Below are 8,040 nucleotides of genomic sequence, written 5' to 3'. Positions count from 1 at the left end.
CAGAAAATCCTTATGATTGTCCCCTTAGTGTCCATCATCAATAGTTTCTTTGGAACCTTAAGCCGACTGTGACAAATCTACGCGGTACCCTTGAATGAATGAATTTATCGGTGAATTAAATCTTGGACTACCAACAAATTTACCGGTTGCTTAAATCTTGGACCACTAACGTAATTAGCACGGCTAATTAACTGTTGCAGTGCATCCTACAACTACAGGATTATTTTTTGACTCGAGGTATTTTTCCTTCTATTCCTTCCACTGTACGATGTTGCCATGGATTCAGATATCAACATGAATTTTGATTTTGAGCATCATACACTTGATCCTACCCATGATGGCTTGCGGTTGGATGCTCTCACGGAGGGTGCCCGCTACGGTACCGGAGGTGATGACTCTTATGAGTTTCTTGATATTCAAGAGTTTTGTACACTTTAGAGATGCATATTAGTAATGGAAGGAAATTTTGCATCTCTAAATGAAAATGGCACTAAATTATTTACATTAGTGATAAAACTTACGCAACAGGCAAAGGCCTCCATTGACACACACATGCATGAGCACACTAATACTCAGGGGCAAGGTCCTTTTGATCATGGACAAGATCCATCTCTCATTCTTTGCACACTCCTTAGCCTGTGTTGATTCTGTCATGTTGTTGTGTTTGAGAAGACTTACTTATTGCTTCACAAAAGGAGCTATGGAGCTCACTACTCATCTGTCTCTACTGGCTTGCCTACTATTGGTTATGTTGGAATTTTTTTGCTTTATGTTTACATTAAGCATTCATCTACTATTATTTGGCACAATAAGCTGAGCACTAAATGGTTGCGAAACAATAGCATGGTGGGAATTTTTTTCCTTGCCTTAGGTGTTTACTACTTGTGACCATGCTGGGTTAGGACGGGATTCTCGACTGTCAATTACTGTTTTTTTCACACTGTGCACAACAGGTGTATATACTTTTCATAGATGATATGATTTGTATTTTTTTACTCATCATGGAAAAAGTTGTTAAGGGTGGTCTTTGGCACTTACATTTAGTGTAATAAGGAAAATTGGTGTTCCTATCGCTTGGCTGGCCTAAACGTAGAATTCACTTGCTCTTAACAAATTTTTACAGGGTGTTTTCCCCCCTGGGTGCTAACCATTGCTCTATTGCTTCATTACATTACTGGCTTTAAGGAGTTAATTGCATGGGCAGTTATAGTTTGGGATTGGAGTTGAGAAGCATGGACTAATGGTTCACTGTCTATATTCCATCGATTGGGCTATGTGATTATGAGGTGTGCCAATTTTACTTCTTGCGCACTATGTGTGGGGGTTGTTGGCCCGGCTGCATACGTTTGCTGTACCAATTCACTAACTAGTTAAATCTTGTACTTCTGCCACATTTGCTTGGCGGGTGCACCTGCTACATTGTAACAAAAACTTTCCTTACTAAAGAACCTCAGCCAATTAAGGTAAGTATACACTATGGGATAGTTTTTTTGCATTTGAATATATGGTATGTGCCCCTTGGATTGGCACAGGGATGTTATGGTGCCGGGTATCTTCTTGTTTGATACCACCTCTTTTCTGGCCTATGGTATAATTTTGGGAGGCTTGGACTGCTGGCTGCATTTGGGTATTGAACTATTCTTAGGTTATTTGGTTTTTTTGATTGCCTGCAAGTATTGGGCCTATTTCATTACAAGTTGTCTTGTTAAAGAACTATGTATTACAAAGACAGATATAGTTTAGAAACAAAAACAATAATGGCACATTTTTTCTCTAGAGCTTCATGGGTTTTTACTTGAAGGGCCTTGCCACTTAATGTGCATAGAGCTTTATCAGGTAAAAGATATACAATCTAAAGGAAGTTTTGAATTCCATATACCATGATGATCTTGAACTTTATTTAACCTAAACTAACATAAACTAGCTTGATATTTTTTTGAACTTCAAAAGGAATTTTTTTGCTTCTTTTTTGACATGGTAGAGTTTCACTAATCTTGAAGTATATTTTGATAGGGGACTATGACACTTGGATTAGAAGGGGTGGTGGCCTTCTAATCAAAATGATATTCTTTGTTAGAAACTTGGGTTGTTAAAAAAGAGAAGAAAAAGAAGAACATTTTGTACACATATATCACTAATCTTGTTAAGGTTTTAAAAAAAGTTTGTAAGATGGACATGGATAACAACTGGTATGGTCCATTGATACCTGTAAAACACATACAAGGCTAACTAAATTGTTGTCGTGTTTGGATGGATGCAGGTAAGGACTCTATCTTATCTTGGAAGGTTTTTTTTTACTTTGGCAAGCTATCCGACTCTGGATGGAACATTCACTTAGGATTGGGGAATTTCCTTTACTATCTGCATACAGAACGGGGATCTCTTTCCTACAAATATTGTGCTTATATGATTCTAATACTAAGGTATTTTTGTACTTATCTATTCCTTGTTCCATTGCCAGCTGTCTTTGGAATGTAAAAATTCAATTATGTCTTATTATCTAAGATTTTGCAGCTACACACACATCGTATACATAAGGTTTTTCTTTCCAAGAGAAACCGGGATGCTGGCTTTGGAAATTTTCTTGGAAATTGAGTTCTAAGTTGGACCCACAGTCTGTAATCCCTTGATCGGTTGACTGGTGTTAGGTGGTCCTTCTTAGACTCCTTTTCTAGTCCCTTGCTCACGGCTACTATAGTCTTTGAGTTTGTTGGTTGAAGGTTTGCAGACCCAAAAATTTACAGTTATTGTTTCCATTGTTATTTATGTTTACACTATTCCCTTTTCAGGACTGCTGGCCCTATAGAAAGACAGCTCGCATGAGCACTAATCAAAACCCTGAGAATCATGCAAAGATTCTTGAACAAATTAAGTTATACCTTAAGGACCATAAACCAAAGAATGCTTTGAGAGTTATAATTAGACCCTTAATCTCTAGGAAGTCCAAATATTGTATTAGTTACCATGGTAAGTATAAATGAACCTCACCACACTTTTTTGATAAAATTGCAGACTCTTGCTCTCTCACAAGGATTGGAATTGTCCTCAGAGCCCCTCTTAGTGGCCACTTCTCTTGTACTCAAATGTATTAGTAGCTTGGATGCTTCTCAACTAATTTATGATTTGGTTCTTACTTCTGACAAGAAATTATATGTCTAACATATGATATCTATTAGTGATTGGGTAACTTTGGATAAAGACTCCTTGGAAGGAGTGGAATTAATTACCCATTACATTGCCCAACTTCCTCTATTATCCTCACAATACCAGCAATAGCTTTCCCTATTTTCCTCCTCTGGTGCTGATATGTCTTTCTTAGGAAGTTATGTGGGCTCAGTCCCTCTTTTGGGTGCGCACGTGCTACTCCATATATTCCGCAAACTCGTGGAATCTTCTGTTGGGATAGTGTATCCTTTGAAGCAGTTAAGGAATTTCAGAGTAATCTTTGCTCCCTCAATGACTCAAACCTCCTGGAAATGATACCTAAAATTTCCAAAGTTTTTCCTGTCTTGTCTGTTAGACAAATTGAAATTGAATCCCTTAGGGTCGACCATCAGCTTTGGGTCCGGCCCAACAAAGCTTTCTTAGCACCTATTTTGAGTGAAACTTGGGTATACCTCGCCAACCTCCGTGCCTCTACTGTGGAAGATTGCAGACTCAAGATTCTAAAAGGAGGGCAATTTTTGGACAAAGGGGAGCTTATCAAGTCCCTTCAATCTCAATCTCATTGACCACTCCAAGTGCCCCTCCAATATAGGCTTGTACATCCATACTAAAGGAAACATGGAATTTGCCAAGAGCAACCCTGAATTTTACGCTGAACCCATCTGGAATGTCTTTTGTCCTTATGTAAAATGTGCCGGCAGATTTCTTGACCCTAAAACATATTGTGATACCAACATCATGTGGTTCGATCATACCATTTGGTTTATTCTCAACCATCTGCACTTACTTTTACAGGAAAAACATGTGGATTTTCATCTCTCCCTCATTTGCTCTTGGTTAGGCGGCCAAGCTAAGAAAATTGTAATTGCACAGACTGCCTTTAACATCTTTCGTGGAGTGATTCTTGATATCTCAAAAGAGTTGAAATCTGATGAACCCGATATTTACTTAACTACTTATGCTAACTTTAAAGGTGTTACGCTCATCACTAGTCTTCTTAAACCTTGTATTGATGAGGACGAATTCCCTGCTCTCAAAAGGGCTAACTCTTAGATCACCCCCAACTCCTTCACTTCCTTCCTAACACCTAGTTCATCCTTTAACCGAGGAAGAGTTCGTAGCTTTACAAGAGGAAGAGGTAGGTCTCCCCCCATCAGGAACTTCCATGAATTTTAAACCTTGGTGATACTGCAAGTTAGTACAAGCCCTTGCAGAACAAGAACTCTCAACAAAGTGGATCCGGACAATGGTTTCATCTACATACACTATCTCTTTCACAATGTACTCCTCGATTGGATTCACCCAAAAAATCCTTTTTGTGAGTGCTTTGATCTGTTTTTTGGTAATCACAAATTACTCAACAATATACTCATAGGATGGAAATATTAACATAACATAAAGAGGTTGATCTATAATAATGACTTTCTTTGGCAAGAATCTGTTTCTCATTGTACATGATTTCAGTTTACCACCTTTTGCAAAAATTTTGAGGCTTTTGGTAACAATGTTTGCACTTGTGATCTTAGCATTATTGAAACTACTAAAATTCATAGAATTTTGGTCAAAGGGATTAATCATATACCTAAATTTCTCAAAAACCCTTACCTTAACCCTTACCTTGCTCTATCAACTATACTAAGTTGTCTCACTAACCTTGTCAGTGCTATCCGACTGGAGATGATAGTCCTACCGGACGTAAGGAAAGTTGTGAAGCAATGCTTCCTTCATAATTCACAACTTTTTAATAAATGGCTTTCATCTGATGATTCTTGGCTTACTTCTCAGCTAACTTTTGATTTTTTTAAAATCTCTATAAATGGTTTGTTGTCGGGCTTGACAAAAGCTCGAACTGTCCCACTATCGTTTGCAAATACCTTGCTTGGAAGGCTACTCGTAATTGAGTATCTGGTAAGGAATTTTGTCATATTAAATCTCCACTAAAAACAATTACCAATAAAATTACTAAACACTTAGGACTTCTAGGCTACTCTGTGCTGAACACTAAATTACTAGTGTTATTTACCACTTATAAAATTCATAAGCATAAGTTCAGGTGGATATTCGACGCCTCCAATAGTATTTTTACTAATATCACTAAGGATATAACCTTTTGCCTTGACCCTATACTATCTAAATTGGAGCTTATTTGTGCCACTAAGCAGAAAATTTGCCAGGACTTCTTACATGTTCAATATAATCCCTTTTGAAGTAAATTAGTAAATTGATTCTAATTGCATTGAGCTATTTATTAGTGGTTAACTAACTATTAGGGAACCTGTGATAATTAGGATAAGCTCATTTCGTTAGTTTATCTAATTACTTAAGCTGAAATATCCTGTTTTTAAGACAATTTAAATAGGAGAAATTAGTAAATTGATCCTACATGGAATGAGTTATTTATCAGAGGTTAATTAGCTATTAGGGAACTTGTGATAACTAGGATAAGCTGAGATCATTAGTTTATCTATTTACTTTAGCAAAAATACCATGTTTTTAAGGCAATTAAATAGGAGAAATTAGTAAATTAATCTTGAATGAATTAAGCTATTTATCAAAGAATAATTAGTGTTAAGGAACTCGTGATAATTAGGAGAGGCTCAGATAATTAATTAGTCTAATTACTTTAGCAAAAATACCTTGTTTTTTGGACAATTTAAATAGGGAAAATTAACAAATGAACTCAAATGGATTTGAGTTATTTACTAAAGGTTAATTACACCCTTGGAAGCCCATGATAATTATGTTACCATTAGATAATTAGTTTACCTAAATATCCCAGTAAAATTACATTATTTTTAGGAAAAAATAAAAGGGGGAATATAGTAAATTAACTCAAAAACCTTTGATATAAATATCAGAGGAAGAAAACACATTGAGGAATCTAGGAATAAATATCCCAACTTTAGATAAATACTTTAGGAAGGTATCTTTAATAAAAATAACCGAATTTTCATATAAAATGGACAAGGGAAATTAGGAAATGAATTTATCTAATTACCAAATAAATACCCGAGGTCCAAAACCCTTATTGAAGGATGGGAAAAATTACTTACAACATAACTAAGTTATAGAAGGAATATCTCATCAAAGTGATTACTAAAGATACCTACCTACTCCAAAAATCCTTATTCTTGGATAAACAAGGAAAAAGAAGATTATTCAAGTAAGCTTCTAATGGATTAAGTCTTTTTATAAGGCTTCCGACATGGCTCCCAAGAAAACCAGGGGAAATCCTCTTACTGTGGAAGAGGATGCTAGCAACAAGCGAAACAAAGCCACTAATGACCATGAGGCTGGGCCTAGCCATAGGCCGACGGAGGAAATTCTGCGGGCTTCAGCGCAGTAGCACATGGACGAGCAGTCCCAGGTGGATTTCTACCTTGTTCACTTAAATCTTTTAAAGTTCATTTTTAAGTTAGCATTGCATACGTAAGGTTAGGAAGGATAAACTGGCTGAAAAATGGAAGGTAACTTCCAAGGAACCAACGTGCATTTGTTTATAATGTAGGAAAGAATTGTTTGGGTTAAAACTATTTGAATTTGGAAAGATATGATTGATCATCCTTAAGACAGCTTGTCTCCAGACACCTCCGACTCCTTGGTATAAATTGATGATAATGATTGGCTTTCTATCCACGGTTAAGTTGGTTACCCCCATGAACGATGAGTTTCTACTCCGTGTCATGTCTTGATGTTTCTACATAATTTAGGATACCATTTTTATCCTAGGGGAGCCGCCCCGTTGTATGGGCAACTGGTTTGGTGTATGGGCACCCAGAACCTTGGGTGGGGGTTTATCCACTCCGGATTATGAATAAGGAATGGGTGCCATTTTTTCACCCTTAGGTGGTCTTGAGACAAGAAGAGTACTATTCATGGTTATTATGGTCAATGTGTAGATTGACAGTACCCTGTCTTAAGTTTAAAGAGGTATGTTTGCTAAAAGAATGTTTTCAATACTATTTTCAAGGGTTGTCTTAATAAGATCTAGTGATGAAAATTTAAAAAAATAATTATTTTAATTGTGATAAGAACGTGGTAGTAATTAAATAACAAAAGAATCATGTGTGAGTGTGGGGTGATAAGTGGGGATTGACTAAGATTGTCAATCATGGACGGGTGGACCTGATTAGTCAGGTAACTATCCATTCCCGCGCACTAAAATGTTTTAGAAACTTCTTCACTTGGAAGAGGAATCCACCAGCGGCTGTGCCCTCACATATGTTAGGGGAAAAAAAGCGGTTGTTGAGGATACGTTAGCCCAACTTGTGGAAGTTATAGGGCCGATATAATTTTTGGACTTGTAATACGTTATCCCGTTTCCGCTGCGAGACAAGACTAGGTCTCATTCTAGGGCTATAAACCTAAACCATTGTTAATGGTAAGGGTGAGTTCCCTAGATTTTTCATGTTTAGAGACTCTGATTTTTATTAGGCCTAGAGACCTGTCAAGGATCCCATCCCGATCTTGGTGTAGGCGGGTTGGGAACCTCACACCCCCCCCCAACTCACGCTATCTGTGAAGCAAGCTAGCACGTTTAAAAAAAAAAGAAATATAAAATATATAATTAATTACCCTCATTCCCACATACACACACTACCTACTCTTTCCCACATACACACACACACACACACACTTACAGACACACATACAACCCCATAGCACATACTAACACTCTTGCACACACAAAACACATACATATGTGTAAAGAATGAGGATGCAAGAGAGCTACACAAGACAAGCACAAAGCACATAGAGATGGAAAGCTTCTTCTTCTTCTTCACAGAAAAAAGAGAGTACATCGGATGATTGAGTGCTAAAGCTGAAAAGTAGCACATATGTACATGCGGTCACTAAGTGTGAACTCGCTAGAAG

General features: G+C 37.2%; 1 pseudogene; it reads left to right on the top strand.

The window, feature by feature from the left end:
* Positions 1–294: 294 nt before the first annotated feature.
* Positions 295–8,040, top strand: part of LOC147417222 (uncharacterized) — a 30,127-nt pseudogene continuing 22,381 nt past the window's right edge.

This window comes from Adiantum capillus-veneris, unplaced genomic scaffold (genome assembly GCF_014529385.1).
Source record: "Adiantum capillus-veneris isolate H3 unplaced genomic scaffold, ASM1452938v2 Hic_scaffold_321, whole genome shotgun sequence".
NCBI classification, from domain to species: domain Eukaryota; kingdom Viridiplantae; phylum Streptophyta; class Polypodiopsida; order Polypodiales; family Pteridaceae; genus Adiantum; species Adiantum capillus-veneris.
The sequence above is the reverse complement of the archived record's forward strand: the minus strand, read 5'-3'. Positions and strand labels throughout refer to the sequence as shown.